The sequence below is a fragment of the Anguilla rostrata genome, chromosome 3, assembly GCF_018555375.3.
Source record: "Anguilla rostrata isolate EN2019 chromosome 3, ASM1855537v3, whole genome shotgun sequence".
NCBI lineage: Eukaryota > Metazoa > Chordata > Actinopteri > Anguilliformes > Anguillidae > Anguilla > Anguilla rostrata.
This window is the reverse complement of record NC_057935.1, coordinates 65,320,750-65,340,457: the sequence shown is the minus strand read 5'-3', so window position 1 is coordinate 65,340,457 and position 19,708 is coordinate 65,320,750. Positions and strand designations below refer to the sequence as shown.

General features: G+C 39.6%; 1 long non-coding RNA gene across 1 annotated transcript in view; it reads right to left on the bottom strand.

Annotated features, from left to right (window-relative positions):
* Positions 1–5,408: 5,408 nt before the first annotated feature.
* The window catches only part of LOC135251685 (uncharacterized), a 45,668-nt gene continuing 31,368 nt past the window's right edge, over positions 5,409–19,708 (bottom strand). Inside the window, exons 2-3 of the long non-coding RNA XR_010329187.1 lie at positions 19,304–19,456; positions 5,409–7,044 (exon numbers count right to left, since the gene is read on the bottom strand). This is a non-coding gene — a long non-coding RNA (uncharacterized LOC135251685). The remainder of the gene's footprint in view (positions 7,045–19,303; positions 19,457–19,708) is intronic.

The following is a 19,708-nucleotide window of genomic DNA, read 5'->3' as shown; positions in this document are numbered from 1 at the left end:
TTGATGCACATGTGCAGTAGCATTTGTTATTTTTGTCAGTTTGAAACCTACAAATAAAGGATTGCACAGTAGTGTAGCCGACAGGAATTATTTCCTGTATAACCGGGCGCTGACCATGATACAATACAACCCATATTGTGATGATTAGGAGAAAAATTCTGACAAATAGGCTAATGTCTTTGTATTAATATAGGACGAAAATATAATTTAATAACATCATTTAATCTGTTCCACTGGTAACTCGTATCTGCTGCACTTTGGAAACTGGAGGCAAGCAATTGTAAGGAAAACAATAAGAACTATTTAATTGCTATTCAGATAATACTTTTCCATCTAAACGCAGGATCGTTTGCCAAGGTCCGTTAATTGATCCCTCCAACCGACTTAATGGCAATTCAGAAGTAAACAAAGTGAACTGCAGATGACCAGATCTGAGGGAGAAAATTTAATTTGGCGTGGGCAACTGCGCCGTGCGACTTCGCACAACTGATAATGGATTTGTCAAGCTCATTATCTCTAAAGATCTCTGACAATGCTGCAGTGTGAGGTTAACAAACCACAGCCTCGGAAAATCAGGACCAGAAAATGATTTTAATAAAGTTGTAATTCAATGAACCCTCGTGCAGTTTCAGCAAAATAAATCCAACTGTTTCCGTTGGGCTGCCACAGGCCCGCTTGGAAAGATTGGGAGACCACAGTATATGAATCGTAGAACAGAGCTACTATAACACAAAATGGAGTGTTGTGGTATGAGGTATTAATGCTATGATCATTTTCTAATAACTTCCTGTATTGGTGTAATGAATGACCACAGGAGCAGAGCGGACGTTTACAGTAACAGCTGCACACATTGTTTTTGGAAACTCCACGCACCTTTGCATGTTTCACAGGAAGCTGCTGGCTCATGCAGAAACACAAGCTGTCTGCTCAGCTTCTTTTTTTTTTTTTCCCCATCACAACTCACCTCCATGTTTGTTCTAGCATCCATCCATAAATTCCAGAAACTCTTCCCAGCAATTCTCTAAGAAGACAAATAATAAAAATAAAAAAATACTTTCTGCTTAGTGGGGGCTTAGTTTTTCAGCACTATAAACATCTGCTCTCCAAGAAAAAAAAAACCCCAAAAAAAACAAAACAAAACAAAAGAGAACGCACCGGGAGGCCTGCGTTTCTGTGACACGGTGATATAGGGAGAAGCTGATTCTGTGCTGCCTCAGTCAAAGATGCTGTTGAGCGCAGCACACTGGAGACACTGCTATGTCCCACACTGCCTTCTGTGCATAAAGGGCTTCTGCTACTGTGTGTGATGTTGTTCAAATCCTCAGCCTTGGGCTGGCCAGCTAGGTATGACGCCGCAGCCAGTGGAGAACAGCCTGCTGCATGTTCAATCCTCCTCATCCCCCAGCAGTTCAGGTGCACTGCCTGCGACGCGATTCACACAGCAGGGCACCTCCACTGGGCCTCTCCATCCGTTCAGATGGGTCCAGCGTGTGGCAGGAAACTCCTTTGCTTTTGTGTTGCCTTTTTTAAGATTAGCCTTCTGTGCGCTCTCTCTCCCTCACACACACACACGCACACACACTCACGCATGCACACACACGCACACACACACACACACACACACACACACTCACGCATGCACACACACGCACACACACACACACACACACACACACACTCACACATGCACACACGCACACATGCACACACACACACACACACTAAACTCATAATAGTATGGTTGTCTCAACTAGTGGTTTAACTGGCAGGAAACAATATTGGAAACACCAATACTACAAGCTCTGCCAGGCTGACAGTACACACGCTTAATTGCTAGGCAGAGGAATTGGAGCACAACAGCATAACTTCTTTAAAAAAATTTTTTAAAAAAAGAACATTTCCTCGCTTAATTTCTTGGAAGACTAAAGATCTCCACAGACTAAATTGAAGAGAGAGTTTTGTGTTTTGAGTGCATAAATGGAAGTTAGGTTAAGTAGGTTAAGTTCTCCATTTGTTATACAACTGCCATTACACAGGACCATTTAATTTTTTGTATCTTTAAACATCATCAGTGCACATTTTTATTTACTGACAGACATGATGTGTGAGTCATTGCACAAAAGAGAGACCTTGATTTGAAATATCCCCACCTGCCTAAAAACAAACTTCAAGTATCACCGGGTAATTGAAACATGATTTATACAATATGTCCGAATTGGCAGGGTAAGTCAGTTTGAGCTCTCTATTCCCAAATAAGGGTGTTAACCATGGGCTATGTATGCAAAATAATAATTAAATCAAAGAGTCAGGCATAAATGTCACATTTAATGTGGCCTTGGCTACTCATTTGGCATATATTTAAATGTGTGTAGTTTAGGGCAATCTGTCACAAGCTGCAAACAATCCATTAAAACTGTCATAGTCTCGTAAAGAAAGATCAGAGCAATGAATAGGACATTAAAAATGGGCGATAAAGTTGAAGAGGACCGGGGAGTTCCCATGTTATCCAGACGAAAGGTCCCGTGTAAAACGTGTGACAGGAAAAGGTGGCACATAAAGCGGAGGGGCGTGGAAATAAGATCAGCACATATTCGGCTCGGGGAGTCTGATAGAGAAATTGACACAGATGAATGACTGCGAGCGTGCACAGAGAGGGGGGGGCAGGTCTAGGGCGTGATGAATGTGTCTCCCCGATATGAATTTTACTTTTAGCAGACGGAGACGGGCGACAGGTGCGCGCGGAGTCGCCAAGGTCACCCGCGGGCGCAGACAGTAGCGCGTGAGGTCGGAGCGGTGACAGATTTACCTATGCATAAACGAAGGCTGCGGACCAGCGCCCCCCCCGCAAACCGGCGGCACCTCTGAAGTATGAAATGAAGGGACCAAATAGGGTCTTCTGAATGGGACTAATGGAGGCCTAAATTGAGAGTGATGGTGGAGATTCATGAGTTGCTTTCTAAAGGTCACACATGAATCAGCGGGCGGGGGAGTGGGGGGGGGGGGGTGTGGGCGGTGTCCAGGGGCGGGGATCCATCTCCCCCCCTGATGTGATGCTGGCTCACGGAGGCGGGTGGAAAGGACGCAGACTCGCTCTGAGCCAATCACAGCTGCTTACAAAATCCGCTGGGCTTTAATTATAGCAATTGCAACTTACTTGTTCTTGATGTCATCGGATGATGACACAGGAACTTGTCCAACAAACAATTAGGGTAATGAACAAGACGTGTGTGCAGAAAGGCAGGATTTTTGCTACCAAATATATACGATAGTTACTTCAGCAGTCATGTTTTTTAAAGGTTAAATGGTGAATGTAAAACACCAGAAACAGCTGTGTTTATGTAATAAATAATAAATAAATTCTGGCTCTGATGCCAGGTGCCAGCTCTGACAGCTAGGAGTAAGCTGCAATATTCTCCTTAATACTCTCACGTCACACGGACCTACTTTTCAGAGCTTAAAATGCCTACTGTACCTGCCACTTAAATTTTCTGGATATTGACTTTATCGCCCAAAGAAAAATGTTGTCATACATGGTGTCTTTCCACGAAGCTGGCATGAATGTGAATGAGCTATATTCATCACTTTCTGTGAATTATTTGTAAAATAACAGTATTGTGTTTTTTCCAAACCTAGGCTTGATAAAATGAGGACTGTTTTTTTTTTGGCATGGCTCACAACAGCTGCTTTTCATCAAAACCAACATTTTTAAAAGAATGGACAGTTCCATCACACCGAAAAAAAGGTTGCTTCATGACCAGAAATGTGAAGACACCAATGGTTGCACATGTGCTTTGCATGTGTATTAATAGTGTGATAATGTTATATAAGTGTTTCATTAATTTTGACATACACAATATATTCTGCCCTCATAGAAGTTTTTACATAATTTTTGCTAAACAGTATTAAATACGGTTTAATTGTTCAAGCAGGGTTTTTTTTCTGTTTATTATTTCCTTTGTGGTATGTTTAGTCTCTAAATAATTAAATCATGCAGATGTGCTATTTGCAACACTGTGTCACATCGCAACAAAAGCAGCCATCTGTTGGAAATTGAATTTGATATTTCAAAAGTTAATTGTTCAAAACACAGTTCACGGATTCACATTTATGTATCTTTTGTTCATGAAATTATATAGCTGGAAAATGAACATTTCCACTTTTGAAAATACATTTCTTAAGATAAATACTAGATTAAAACTAGTAAGTATCATTATATTTTTTTTGTTTTTGTGAATGTGACTATCATTTTCATGATTGTGCTTTAGAAACAGCACATAAAAATTGGTAGTCTCTTACCATCATATTTTCCTCAGTTGTTCTCAAGTCATATGCAAAAGTTTAAACTTCTAGATGCCATTTATCAAGCATTTGTGTACGCAGATGTCATCCTAAGCTACACAGAGCATCCTTTTTTCTGACAAGTAGACAATTTAAATGAACGGATAAAGGATACATTTTGAAAAAAGACAACATCTTCATGCACATTTAAGGCAGCATGTCATTGTGGATAAGTGATGGTATTGCGCAGAAAAGATCGCATTGTAGAATAGATCATTTTATCTGTGACAGAAACCCCACACATGTAACGTAGTCTACCATAAATCATGATATGAGCCAGTTACATTTTTAGTTTTTTTTTTCTGTTAATGCGTCTGTACAAATCAATGCTTTTGTCACGTGGCCGATTGCACTTAATGATTATTTATTGTGTGAGTCATAAAATACAATTAACTTCTTTCGCAGTTTCGGCCTCTGAGCATTCTGAATCTTGTTGGTCATATTTGTGTTTGCAGCGGTTTTTCGACGGTATGAAATAACATTTTCTGTGAAGCAGGGGGATGAGTGATATGGTTGTGACACATGGGCTTGGTTGATGCATGGGGTTTTTGCCCCATAAGAAACAAGCCAGTGTGCTGCCAATTGTCACACCACACCATTGTATACAGTCACTTATTGTTCAAATTTCAATGGGCAGACTTCCTGACATTTTTGTGCTTGGTTTCAAATCTTTTTTTTATTTTTTATTTTTTGACAAATCAACATATTTTTTTTCTGTTACTGTCATGTGTTTGTTTGTGAATGAATCGTAATGTATTTCATTTTAGCCTGTTACCTCTGGGCTATCAATATATGTTAGCATGGTCAACGTTGTTGGGTGGGAAGATTTTGTTGTGACACATAACAATGCCTGCCAACACTGTTCTCATACCCATCCAATCACAGGCACACATCACCAACAAACCAACAATCAGACCTCTCATTGCTGCAGTTTGCCTGCACTACTTTTGCATGCTTCACTGCTACCGGTGCGCGTAGTAATACCTGAAGCAGAGCCATTCAGCACCAAACCAAATATGTATTTACATATTCATGTACTCTAACTATTTTAATGAGTGAGTTGTCCTGACTGAATTAGTCTTCCGGGTAAAATTAGATCAATCACATTAGGCAACATCTATAAGGAACAGACGCGGCCAGAGAAAGGTGATTTGCAGGACAGAAAGCTTAATTTCGGGAGGGACTGCAGAGTTGAGTGGCCCACAGGGTTTGCCTACGCCACTGGCTAGGTCTTTTTCTTGGAGCTGATTCTAATGGGACAAGAGACTTTCTTAATGATTCGGCAATTAAGCAACCCATTACCGCAAAGTAATCATGCAATTTAAGATGCAAAACGAACCACTGGCGCCAGCAATCTTTTTTTCATCTCCTTACGCTCCTACTTTCATTTACACCTCTTCCAGAGGCTGGGCACTGAAAAGGTCATTGCTATGCATTGTTGACAAATGAAGAAAGTATTTTCCTGAAGTGTGATTTATTATTATTTTAGTGTGCATGCTTCAGCCTTATACTGTATGTGATAATTTAACTGTTTTCTCCAGTATGGGGTTCATGAAAGGCAAAGAGAGGCCAGGAGAATGAATAGATATAGGCCGCTTTACAGGTCCCAGAGAGCTGTCAGACCTTGGCTTTGAAATGCTGTGCTTTTTATATCAAAGGGTAAAAAGGTTCAATAGGTTAATACTAGTTTATATTGGGAGTCTATTGTGATAACACATAACATTATGCTGACGGTGGTCAATCATACAGATTGGTCTTATAAAGCAAGTTGAAGGGTGACTTAAATTTATCATTTTGTAAAACATTCCTCTCCTTGATCTTTTTGACCTCTTGGGTATTTATGAGAATGTGACACTGATTTACACTTCAGTAAAAAGCAGCCGAAAGTCTGTTCCTACAAATCTATATTTCGGCCCGAAGTGCAGTATTATATGCTAAGTGAAAGGAAGATGTCTGAAAATGCGCAGTGTTACAGATTAATTGTATTTACCCAAATGCACCTTTTTTTTGAAGTCTGCATAACATATTGCCATTCATTTGATATATCTTCAGATATGATTTCTCTAAGTTCAAAACATTCAGTGAACATATCAGTAAGATCCCTCACATTGCATACTGCATATTCTCCTCTGCAAGACAAACTATTGTTACCGTTATTATATGAAAAAAAATAAATAAATAAATAAAGTAGGCAACAGACCAGAAGTGAAACATATGTTGCATTTCCTTTGACGTATTTAAATGCATTCGCTCATCCTGAAATATCATCCTAGAGGGCCCCGGGAGATTAAAATATTTTGCATACTAATACCCTCCTTTGCCTTTTAAAACATAAATAACTCCTGAGATTAAGCGCTGACACGAATTCCGCTGTACGGAATTACATCTCTTGCCAACTGCGGGCTAAAAACTGGAACGGAAGTTTGCGCGCGTCGAGTGTCCGAGACTTTTTTAAAATTTTATTTATTTATTTATTTTTGCCAGAGCTGTCATCTGTTGCGGTAGTAAGCGCTTTAATCCTCCGCAGAAACATTCTTCGGAGGTCCCGCGCCGCACGGCGAATACAAATAACGAGCGGCGTTGCCGTGACAGCGCGTTGCATATGCAGCGGGCGCCGTTGTTCTCGCCCCGCCGTCCGTCCGTCCGTCCGTCCGTCCCCGCAGGGAGAGCTCCCCGCGTGCGTCGCGATTCACATTCTGATGCGCCCTGGCAGGAAGTGGAGGGGGAGAGAGAAAGAGAGAGAGAAAAAACAAAAAAAGTTGACACAGACGGATGAGAGCGCGCTTGGAAAGAAAAAGCGTTTGGATATTGCTCTTCCGCAGAGCTCTCGCAACAAACACCTGGGAACGGACTCCTGCAACAGTTTCTCCCTCCCCTCAGATCCCGGTTCCAAGTGTGTTCAGCCGAATGGCTGTGTGTGCCCGTGTGTGTGTGTGTGTGTGTTTCCAAGCTGCAGGGCCAGATGGCAGAAAGGTAACATAATTACTCAGCCCATTACCTTCCCTAATTAAATAGCCGCATCACACAGCTTTATCTGCATCGCGGTGTTACCTTTAAAAATGTATTCTCTTTAAGACACGCGTGGCATGTATGTTCGAAATGAAATGCGGCACGTACACCAGATATTCAAGTATGCACGCAATGTGTGCTTTCACTGGGAAAATGCTGGGTAGCCGATCATACTCATTATACCAGAACTGCATTGATATTCATTATTCATTTCAAATATTTAAGGTCACCCTATAATGTAAATATTTTCAAGGCCACTGCCAGCCAGTTTGTGTTACTGGCAGGTTTTCTCAGATTTTTGAAAGAGGAACCTGGAGCTTTTTCACACTGAAATGTTACTTCTGCACATTCCTCCTGAGTAATCGATGGAGTACACAATACTCCATTTTGAGTTCAAGTTGCACATCATTTCTGAATTACCCCTGGAAAATGCATGATGATCCACTACACCAGGTATAAAATTGAAAATGTATCTCTGATTACACAATGAGAATATGTGAGGGTATATTTACATTTTTTCATCTTCAAAAGATTCAGAAGTGCTGAACAGGGTTGGAGAGAGATGAAAATGAAAAATGCTTTACAAAACTATGTATTACATGATATATGTTGCTTAAAGTGCTTAAAAGAAATGTGCAGCACATATTTCAGTTTGACAAGGAGAGTCATTGCTTTCAAAATTCCTCAGATGAAAATAAACAGATACCCCAAGCAGGAAGAAGCCATTTTGAGGTTTTGTGCCCCCACAGTGGAGTACACCCTTTGTTTTATGTATGAATGTCTGGAAAACAAATAGAAAAACAGAACACATCCAACAGTTGGCTGGGACCTGTTTAAGAAAAGTAAACTCCAAACGGTGATGAAGGAGACCTTTGTGGTTTCCCTGTGGGCTAATGTTCAATTAGATCTCTGGAAAGGCAACAAACTTTGAAGCCCTAAAAATCTTTGAGCCACAAAAAAGCTGCATTATTGGTGATTTTGTTTTTCATTTACTTGGAGCTTTTGAACCTGACACCTTGTCAAAATGACTGTGTCCTCAGCTGTGTCCCACTGCAGTTTTAAAAAATGTCGCAGGATGAAGCAGACTGTCAAAAGAGTTATTGACCGGTTGACAACAGTCTCTTTGTGTTCAGCATCAGTTGGAAAATGGAAAAACTAAACTTGCGATTATTATGATTTTATTGCAATGTTATTAGTGATGAGTTCTTAATGAAAAAAATCTGCCCATCCCCTCCCAATTACCTCAGTCCCTTTGAATACATAAAATGGACAAATAAAAAACGTAAAATAAAATTATATAGTGCCAATGAAAGATCATTTCAAGCCATGCCAAAGATTAATTTCCGGCAATGCCATACATTTTATTTTTAACAAATACATTTTACTTGTTACCCGGTTAATATCGGAAGTGGTAAAACAAATTATGAAATATATTTGATATCATGAGCAGGCATCGATTGAAAGTAATTATTATAAAGAAAATTTATATTAAAAGAAAAAAAGGAGAAAACTATAAAACTTTTTAAACAAAGCAGATGGTAGTGATGTATCTGCTGACGTTAATCTAGAGCTTCATTCATATGAAATGGTGATTAAAGGCAAAAGAGAGAGATAATAGTGATGAGAGATTACTGTCGGGATCTATCTCTAATGGCTTCTGTAAGATTCCCAGATTCCCAGTGTAGCATATAGACATGTAAACTATTTAAAGTGAAGTTGTGGCAAACACGCCTGCCACAGGCCACCGAAGTGGCTTTCTTTGGGGCCCTCCAGCACAGAGATACAGGGAGAAGATGTTCAAACAGTCCACATTTATTCCACGAGGGTTTGGCAAGATGGTAACGCCAAATGAGCAGATGTAAAAACCCTGTCATGACAGAGAGCTCCTGATGTGGGTGGGGATGGCAGATTTAACCTGTGCGCAGTGATTACCTCACTACGCACAGGTGCAGCCACTCCTGTTCCTGGGTCCAATTAGCCTGGCCAATTATCTAATTCTTAACCAATTATCCAATTGGCCAGGTCTAATTAGCTTGACCCAGGGCAGGTGTGGCTGCTTAAACCAGCCATCCCCACACCACAGAAGTATTTCACACATCAAGCAGACACTGATACAAGTTGTCTGCATTTAAATTAGTTGTAGTTAATTTTATGTGAAGCCTGACATTCATTTTATGCAAACCGAACACCATGCCTGAGGGTTTATCGTACCTAGCTAATCTAACTCACTGATTGTATCAGACCTGCATTCATATTACATGTTCTGCTTCTGTCTCACTGTCCATTTCTACCTTAGCACTTTTCTAATTTTTTTCTGATAAAGTCAATAAAACTAAATATGTTTATTTCCTAAAATAAGACTGTATACTAATTACATTATTTAAACTTCTGATGTCATTGTCTTTTTCAATTTTACCTCGACTATGCAAACATTGCCTTAAGTCCTTTTTGTGCAATATGTAATTGGACAAAGTGATTGCATGACTTTCCATGAGCACAAAAACCAGAGCAAAACAAATTAATGCAGCAATTGCAAATGTGGTCACAGTATTGTAGAGTGTGGGAATTAAATGAAGAACATTGGTGCCTATGCAGAGGCACAATCTAAGGTCCAAATGCTTTTAAATACTAGATGACAAGCATTTGATATATTGCCAAGTGTTTGTTGATGAACACGTATTTGTTTGTACAACAGATGCTACAGAGCCAATCTGTCCCACATTCCCGGTGAATCCCCACAGGAAGTGACCTCGTGATGGAGGCTAGAGGTAGAGTAGAGTTCAGCACCTGTCTAATAACCCTCCGGCTCGCAAATGTGTTCAGTGACTCACAGAGAGGCTATTCTGTTAACACAGAACCCAGAGGACAACAAAAGTAAAAGTCATATAAATAACGTGAACGCCGTAAAACATGTTAGTGCTGAAGATGAAATGGAGACTTGAGGACAAACTGAAGTGAGTGTGTTTACATACGAGGAACAGCCCGCCCACTCACTGCTGGAAATGTTACAGTGAAACGTTTATGCACATCGACCTTTCCTTCAGCCTTTATAAACTTTCAAATGTGTTGTACCAAGATTTACAAAAGTATGTAGAAAAGGAAATTGTGGGCATATGTGTAAAACATACGCACCTCAACTGCATTATGTAAACCCTTTATTTATGAATAAGATTCAGACGATAAACTCAGACTTGGAAGGAACCTCAGACGCGTTTGTTCATCTAACTCAAGCTTCTGGTTGATCACAAAAACTGAGGAACATCTTATTGCAAAAGCTTAACTGGGAAGAACAGGGAAAAACAATTCCAATAAGTGTTGCTGAACAGGCAAGAAAAGCCTTTTAAAGGCTTGTTTTTATGTATAGGCGTCAGAGGCGGAGGATGCCGCTGCAACTAGCAGTAGGGATCTTCAAGCTTTTCAGCCTTCTGGAAATTCATTGTGCTGTTTAATCCTCATCATAAAAGTGTGACCTAGGCTTATAAATTTAAAGACTATGCACAGGCAATTTCATTTGTCTTATGCAGAACGCTGCAGTATGATGGCGAGACTTTCTCGCTCTCTAATGCTGCCTCTGAAAGTATGTGTCCCACCTGAATCAAATTATGTAAAATGTTTTTTTTTCTTCTTCTTCTTTAGTCTTAAACTGAATGTTGTTTAGGGTCAAATATGAATAAACCAATAATAACCCAGGAAGATTTCATCATTTTTATAGCCCTACCAAAATAAATGCTTCATATGTAAAGTTTGGCCCTTCATTTCATTGCCATATATGGTAATTTTGAAATTGTAAAGGCCATAAATGTTTCTCCCCCACCCTATTCTTCCTGCTGTTGAAAAATTGTGACTGATTGTTGTGGGGCAACAAGCCTTTTATTCACACAACAAAGTTTTTGTTTGTTTGTTTGTTTGTTTGTTTGGATGGGGTATTGCAGTATGTGTGTGGTTCCCCATTTCTCATAGTGTCTCATATAGCAAATCAAACTGTTGCATGTTTTCCATAAACATGATCCATAGGCATAGGTGAAAAGTGAATGCCACATCAAACCTTAATGAATCAGAGACTGTGCTGAGCAATGTGCTGGGTGAATACCTGCTTCGTGAAAAATGGCATTCTTTCACTGTGCTATTCTATATATCCATCTTTTTTTAAGGCTGATTTTTTAGACTTTGGTATGTTTCAGCCAGGGACTGAGCCCATGATGTATTTCAGTGGAGGCACAAGGTGGCTAAACCAGTACTGTACTGTATTAATCACAAAAGACTGTGTTTTAAGTGAAATATTTGCATTTTCCGACAGCCTCAAAAGACAGAAAATGAAATTGGTCAGCCCTAACACTAGCATCAGTCTGCTCCCCATCGAGGTGTACCAGTGCAGATTTGCTGCAGCTACAGCCCTGTATATGTCTGCTGTACTTAAAACAACATTCACTCACCACTGGGCAGATTGCTTAAGATTTAAACCATACCTTCTCTGAAAGAACCTGGAGTGATGTACGTAGTTTTCGGTGATTTACATCAACCCAGCTTGTCTCTTTTGGCTGCCCTCGCTTTCCTGGATCTGACACGTCAGCACAAGTTGAGTGCTTTTCACTTTGGAGGGAGTCAGTGTGACTGGCTGCTCCTAATATCGGTGTGCCTATCCACTTCCTCTCTGTGACACCATCACAGGACATAATGGAATCCTGTTGTTCTCATCTAACGTTCCTTTAGAACTTTTTGAATGATAGAATTATCCAAACTCAGAGAAGCTAGCCTGATTTTGTACATCAGCATTGTGTTTCCCCATGTTAAGTCTATGGACAAGTCAACATCCAAATTTGTAATCTTGGAGTTTCATTCAAATAATAGTCTTCAGCTATGAAAATATAAAAAAACAATTCTCAAAGTGACAGATAGAATGAGGGGTCTTTTTTCAGGATCTGCTGGGTTTAAATTGAGCTATGTTTGTGCAAAAAATGCTTAGTTTTTTAAAGATTTTTTAGGAGGTATCCACAACACATTAATGGCATAACATAGCTATACCAAAATTGTTATTTAGTGAGCTCACGGTGATTGTAGTCCACCTGTGAAATGGCATTGAGTTTTAAGAAAGTTTGTACCAAAAGAGAAAAATAAGAAAAGGACTTTTAACATGGCAAATGCTTCCAATGATGTACCTTGATCCAGAGCTGCATTCATATGCAATTGTGACGGAAATGACAACAAATAAGGGATTGCTGTCAGGCTCATTCTATAATGTCTTTACTGATGTTCTCAGAATCTCAGTGCAGCATATACCACAAGGAAACTGCGTGAACCGAAGCACTTCACACATCAAACAGACGCAGGATCGAGTCGTCCGCATTAATACACTTGCTGTTAATTTCACGTAGTGCCTGGCTTTGATGCGACGCCAAGCAGAATCTGATCGGTAAAGGCGTAAGCCAGTGGGTCGATCCCCTGCAGCTTTAAAGAGACGGCGACGGCAGGGTCGGAGAGAGCGGGTGAACCCGCCACACAGTTAGCGGAAAAAAGCGTTGATTTATCCCGGAATAAAATGTGACACTTTCAATAAGCAAGAGGCACGGCGCTCTTCGCTCCGCAGCGCCTTTCCCTGGCAGGACTCCAGCTATGGCAGCCAAGCCCCGAGAGTTAATAAGCTTAGTGCCTACATCATACCTTGAACCATGTAATCAGAAAATTGATTTAGTCCCTCAACAAGCTGAAAGAGGTGACTTTTATTTATTTGCTTATTTATTTATTTTATTGGGGTGGGAGCTGTTTTGCCACTGAGCATTGAAGCATGGTTTTTATACTGGTTTATTTACTTATTTATTTTTATTTGTTTGTTTGTTTGTTTGTTTGTTTATTTATAGCAATTATGTTGTGTTATGCCAGTAGAAGACCTTGGAGATAAATACACTGCTTTACGTTGACTACTTGTTTTGTAACAAACAAATATAAATAATAAATAAATATCTATTTTGGGCTGTCTTCTTTCGATTTTGTATAAGCCTGCATGGTAACAAAGTCAATTTAAGCTTCTTCAGCTCAAGATCACTTCTTGTTGTCCATTCAGTTGAAATACTATCAATCAATCATAGTTTATATAATATATGGCCTTTTCACATTGCAGCAAGGAGCTTCGGAGAATCAAAAACAAAAATGATAAAGTGATTTTGGAAACAAATACCTGAAACAAATCTAAAACAGAATGATATAAGCATAAATATCAAAGAAAATATCAATGAAATCCTAGTAATAAGTGATATAGATCATACAAAAGTAAATGCAATTTGAGCCAAATCACCAATGCAAAGAAATGTGAAATTTAAATTTCAGTATAAAAGGAAACAAAATGGACCATAATCAATAATGAAGATGAATTTTTATTGCAACAGAATCTGAGGTTTTCAGTGTCCATAAGTAAAGAGCAAGGCAGTGTCCAGTCCTGAACCTACCTGGAACTCAGCAAAGTGATATTTCACCGGTGTGTGATTATCAGTTTCAGACTTGGGCAAGAGTTTTTCTGAGTAAGAAAAGTAGAAATGTTCAACTGTTACTGTATTGTCTTTGATGATAAAGCTTGATGATAAAGAAAAAATGAATAAATTAAATAAAATCAGGACAAATTCCATTATGGGACAGGAACGATGGCAACTATGCAAAGTAATAGGGCTTGACCAGGAAGAGATCCAAGTTCTCTGTATATATTGACAGTTGCAAGTCTTAATTCGTTTGATGTGTGTGTTAATGCTATAAATGGACCGTTCAAAGTCTACAGATCTATTCTAAAATGTAGCTTCAGTCAAGGAAAGCTCAGCAAGGATGACTGTTGTGCCAGTGTCGCATTGATAGACGTTTACTCCACATTAAAAATTTGATTCCACAGTAAGAAAGGCCATATACTTTTTTTACTGAGGATGTTAAAGAAATCATTAGTATGGCAAAGAGATAAAAAGCAGTGAAGTTCGATATTAACGTCAGCCTCAGTATGATGTGTAGTTATAATGGTGGCTTTGTTTTGTTCATATTGTATTTTTTTGTACTGAGGACAGTTTGATTAAGGCTCAATACAATGACTCATCACAGAGAAAACCATCAGTATATGGATTAAAGATCTCGCTTTCTTTATTGTGTGTGCGGGTGTATGTGTGTGATTGTACTGTATGTGTGTGTGTGTGTGTGTGTACTGTATATGTGTACTGCATCTGTGCACGTGTTTTTTTGTTTTTTTTCTCAATACTTCAACCATATATAAATTTAATGGCACCAGTGGGGATACAGAGGCACAATGGCAATTTTGCTTCATGTAGCATGAGTCAATTCTTTATTTTTGGCACTATTCGGCAGGTTGTAGCCAGGGCTTGCCGATGTAAATCCCCTGGCACCATCTTGTGCAGGTATCTACAAAATTATAGCAGAGCAGATTCAGTTCGAATGGCCGATTCCAAAGCATCTTTGGTGTTTGGTAGTTTGTCTCCAGGGAATTAATCCCACTTAAGAGGGGAAAAAGAGCCCAGTACTCCACATTATGGATTTTAGCTATCATTATGGAGCAGAAGGCCACTTGATAATGAAGTGCACACTCTAATGGCGAGTCCTCTTATGGAATGTGTCATAAAAGGCCATCATCCAAAAAATTAAGTGTCATCATCCAAAAGCCTTTTTATCACCAGCAGAACTGGCTCCAACGACAGTGCACTGCGTGCTATTTAAGTTTAAGTATAGCTTTTCTCGATTACAGAGCAAACCTTAAGTTACAGCACAGCCAATTCTGCTAGAACACAGCAGTTCTGAATTCAGTCATTTTGTCCAAGAATGACGAGAGTGGAAAAAGGTGACCTATGCTATTTCAAGTCACGTGTTTTGTTTTCACATGTGAAAATTGTAGTTCACATTTTAAAAAAGTCAGTGGCACATGAGAAAAGGAGGATGCAAATGACTCAATGTGACTATAACTATTTTCACATGTGAAAAAAGCCAATCACACGTGAATATCTCCAGTTCACGTGACATTTTATTTTTCATGTGTGAATGTTTTGAATATTTGTCTTCCTCTTTTTTTTCTGTCCCAAGTTTTGAGTGAGTGACCTATTTCACATTTCACTTTATCCCTTCACAGCTGAGCTTATTTGCATGAAGGAGTACGCCAGTGGACCTCATTAATACATTCATTAATGTCAGGGAAATCTAATTTAGCAACCTGAATTATTTAAAAAAAGGAGCCATCACCTACTGCACTCCAGTAGTGCTTGAAACCGGTGCTCAACAATCGGCCCATCTTCGTATTAATGGAGAGGTGTGATGTAAAATCCAAACATTAACGAGGCACCCAAAGGGAAAAGAAATTGCATCATGGGTAATCTCAGGTGCAAGGGTATGCAGCTCTTATATCAGCGACAGGTTATTTGCAGTTCTGAATTCTAAATTACCTCCCTTGTTTAGGGAGGTAGAGTGAATACAGTCACTGTAAATCATTTAGCGATGACTACAATATGAGGAGAAAGAATGCTGTGCGGTGAATCATTTTTATGCTGACTGCAGTTTACCAGTGACAAATATTAACCTCCAGATAATTGTCATCATCTCTCCCGAGACTTCAATAAATGAGGTACAAAACAGTGCTTACGAGAAAGAGGAGGAAAGGTCAGGAATTACTGAGAAGCAAAAGACCAGGTGACATTTGAGTTGCTTTGAACGACTGTACAAATGATTAACTGTTGCAACCCTCTGCCAAGCCAAACACTTTCCTGTAACGTTGCCATATATAATGGATAGCATGTGCCAGTAAAGGCTATCACCCATTTAGATGGATATGAATGCAGGACTGTTTGAAGGTCACTGAATTGGCCATAAAAGGCAACATTTTAGAGGAGCTTGAAAAATGGAAAAAAAAATTCAATCTATCATACTAAAACTTTTGTATTTTTTTATTATTAAATATCTTATTTTTTAAATAAATATAATAAACTCAGAGTATCTATATCCAGCATCTAGACCAACCTATATCTATACCTTTATCTGTACCAAAATCCAGTCAGCTGTCTAACATTAAGACGGACTGGATTCTGTTACTATCATTGTGCCAGGGATCTTCAGTTTCTGCCAGAAATGATTTCAGTGGGCCAGTGAAGAGTGGCGTTCTCTATGGACCAGTGTCGTGATGCTGACACTCTACTGTAGGACACATCGCTTTTGGGTGAGACATTGAACCACGGTCCAGAATGTGGCCATTAAAGTTTTGTGGCACTTTTTCTTTTTATTTGTTTTTGTGATACCCTGATGTCCTAGGCCAGTGACAAAGGAACTTACTTTCAGTGTATAAGCCTCAGCATACTTTATTATGCTACGACTAGGTTTCCAAAAGAAAAGTAAAAGTAGTACCACTGAAAGTAGCATGAAACATTTTTTTTTTTTTTTTGAGTCAGTCTTGTCTTCACTGTTGATGGTTTGTGGATGGCCTGCATTAAAGGGGTCTTTATCCTTTCAGCTTCCCCCCTCAAAGACCCAAGCTGTGGCTTTGTAGAGAGCCCTGAAGGTGGCCTGAAGGAGCAAACAAGCCACAGCAGGCCTCATTAGAAATTAACCTCAGGTGTGCTTGTCTGAAGATGAAACCATTCACTGTCCATGGTGCTGAATGCTTCAGGAGATCCCAGGAGGCTTGGACAAAGAGGAAATGCAGCACACTGCTACCAGGCCCACCCTTTCTGGTGTCACTGTCTCTAAAGTTCATTTTCTGTCTGTGGTCATGGTACAATTAACAAACATGAAATTGAGTGCAAGCTTGCATGTGCTTGATAGAAGCACTGTTACCGAAGGTAGTTTGTTTCTCGCCACACTGGAATAAGTTATATTCAAAGGATGTTTTTGACAGTTTGTAGAGATTTATTTAACAGCATAAAATAATTGTATCAGGGCAATTATTAATTCTCTTCTCAGAGAAAGTTGACTTTAGTAATAATTTACAGCAATGTTTGATAGCATGTTATAGTACTGTGTTTCCATTTGAGAGCTGCAAAGCACACAGGGTCTCGGGGTGGGTCTGTGTTGCTGGCCTGATCTTTTCCAAGATCATCTAACGACATGACAGATATTGCCCCAGGCTGTGAAAAAGTCACATGGTCTTGGTGGTATTGGACACACATAGGCTAAAAAGGAATACCGCTGCTCCTTTTATCCAGTGCCCAGCTGGTGTGCAAGGCATATAAAAAAAAGGTAGTTTTATACTTTCACATCTTAACTTATCACTTCAGATTTTGTTTGGCAGAGTCCACTTCTCACTTTCTGACTGGCTTCCAGGAGTGGTATGATCCTGAATGCAAAATGGAGAAGACCTGTGGAAACTCAGGGTGTTGTGACAAACATGTTCATGCCTTTGGTTCATGCCTTTCGTGACTGTAGTTTGGCTTAGTCTCTGCCACAGAATCGCATCGCTCAGTTGAATAAACCTAAATACTTTAGAGTTTTCAGGAGTCCCTTTAAGAAATTACTCTAAATAAGTCTGCAGGGTTCAGACTTCAGGCTTCTGTTCCCCTTACATATGGGTAAACAATGTACTTGTTTCTCAAGCGTGAAGTTTTATTAATTAAAGAATTGTGTTAAGCTTTATCTATAATTAGGATTTGCATTTGTCCAGATGTGCTTTATGCTTTCTGAAGCAGAGCGTTTCTCCTTCTTTGTTTTGGTTTTATGGAGCAAACAACAATAAAAATGAATTAAACCCAGGTACTGCAGAAAATACTATCATGGGGAAAAGCGATGGAACTTTTCAGGAATGATAGAAAATTAGGTGCTGTTTTTTCCATTCGTACAACATGTTTGTCTGGCTTTATATTATAAAGTTTTTTATTTTATAATATATATATATTTATATTATAAACTGTCACTATGTTCTCACCTTAGCATTAGGACATGTTACATTCTGTTTGTGCTTTAGTATCTTTTCATTGTATTGTTCTTAAGCCTTTGATGTGGCCCTACTTGTACCTGCGCATAAAACAGACAGGTTGCATTACTAATATACTGAATGTGTGAAAATGGGCAAAGTGCACTCGCTAGTTTTGGCTTCATAAATGCAAAACCATTAATACATACCATGAAAATGCAGCTTGGGGCTGCTGGGTGACTTGTTCCGTAAAGGTACTGTTCTAGTGCATGGATGGTACCCACAGCCCCTGGGACTAACCCAACTGTGCCAGTGTCGACTGTGGCTGGAAGCCCTACAACCCGAGAAAGCATTTTCGGTAGCGGCGCCCAGAGTTAGGGAGGGTTCGTTCAGCATGAATACGCGCCTCATCACTCATAGCGCCCCCTGGTGGATGATCGGGCAAACGTGGTCTTCATGGTAAGGCTGTATATGAAGTGTCTTCCTCCAGCCCATGTCTATGCAAGCTTGGCTTATGGGCTGCCATGTGAAAAGAAGCAGCCGGTGACATCATGCTCTTTGGAGGAAAGTGCATGCTTGGCTACACTCCCGCATCGGCAACAGGGATGGCACCATGAGCACGTACATTACAGTACGCGACAGAACATTAAATAACTAGGGAATAAATTGAACAAACATTACAAAAAAGACTATTTAGCAAATGTTCGCCAATTCAGCACATGGGCCTACAGTAAAGCACTCTGCAGTGACATATTTGGCCGCCGAATGACTCTGGCTAACATTTTTGTTTAGACATTGCTCAACTTTGCATTTTGTGGGGTTGCAAAAAAAAAAAAAAAAAAAATAAGTGTATGTATGAAAATATGAGTCATGTCAAATACCAGCATAAAAGCTTCCATCATTCTAATGCAGTCCTTTGGTGCCCAATTTTGTCATATCTTTAAGTGCACAATGATGTCCCAGCAGATGCCAGGGGCCTTTCTTCATTTTCGGTCGTGCCTTATGCTTGGTTGCTATTTGACCTTCAGTTTTTTTAATGTGCATTGTTGGCAAAAGTCACCTGTCTGGGGGTGAAAATGAGAGCATTACCTTGCATGCCAGTGTTGATCCCGTCCCTCACTTCTCTTGGATGACAGAAAAATCCCCCGTCCCCAGCCTTGGAGGAAATGAAGGATGACATCACTTTGTGCTGCAGCATGGAAATGAGAAGCTGAGCTTCGCGAACCCTGAGTCCTGAGGAGTCTGAGACATAACAATTCACATATTAACATGTTTGGAGGGGAACGTGCAGCCATTTTGAAACTGAATAGATGCATAGACATGAAGATGAGGACAGATGTCACATTTATACAGTGAATTGCACAATAATAACATTCTTGGCGTAATTAACTTGATAGATTATTAACTTGAGTGATTTTTTTAAATGAAAAGTTTTAAAATGGACATTTAATTATCCATACATATTTTTTTTCCTGTATTCAAGAATATCCTCAT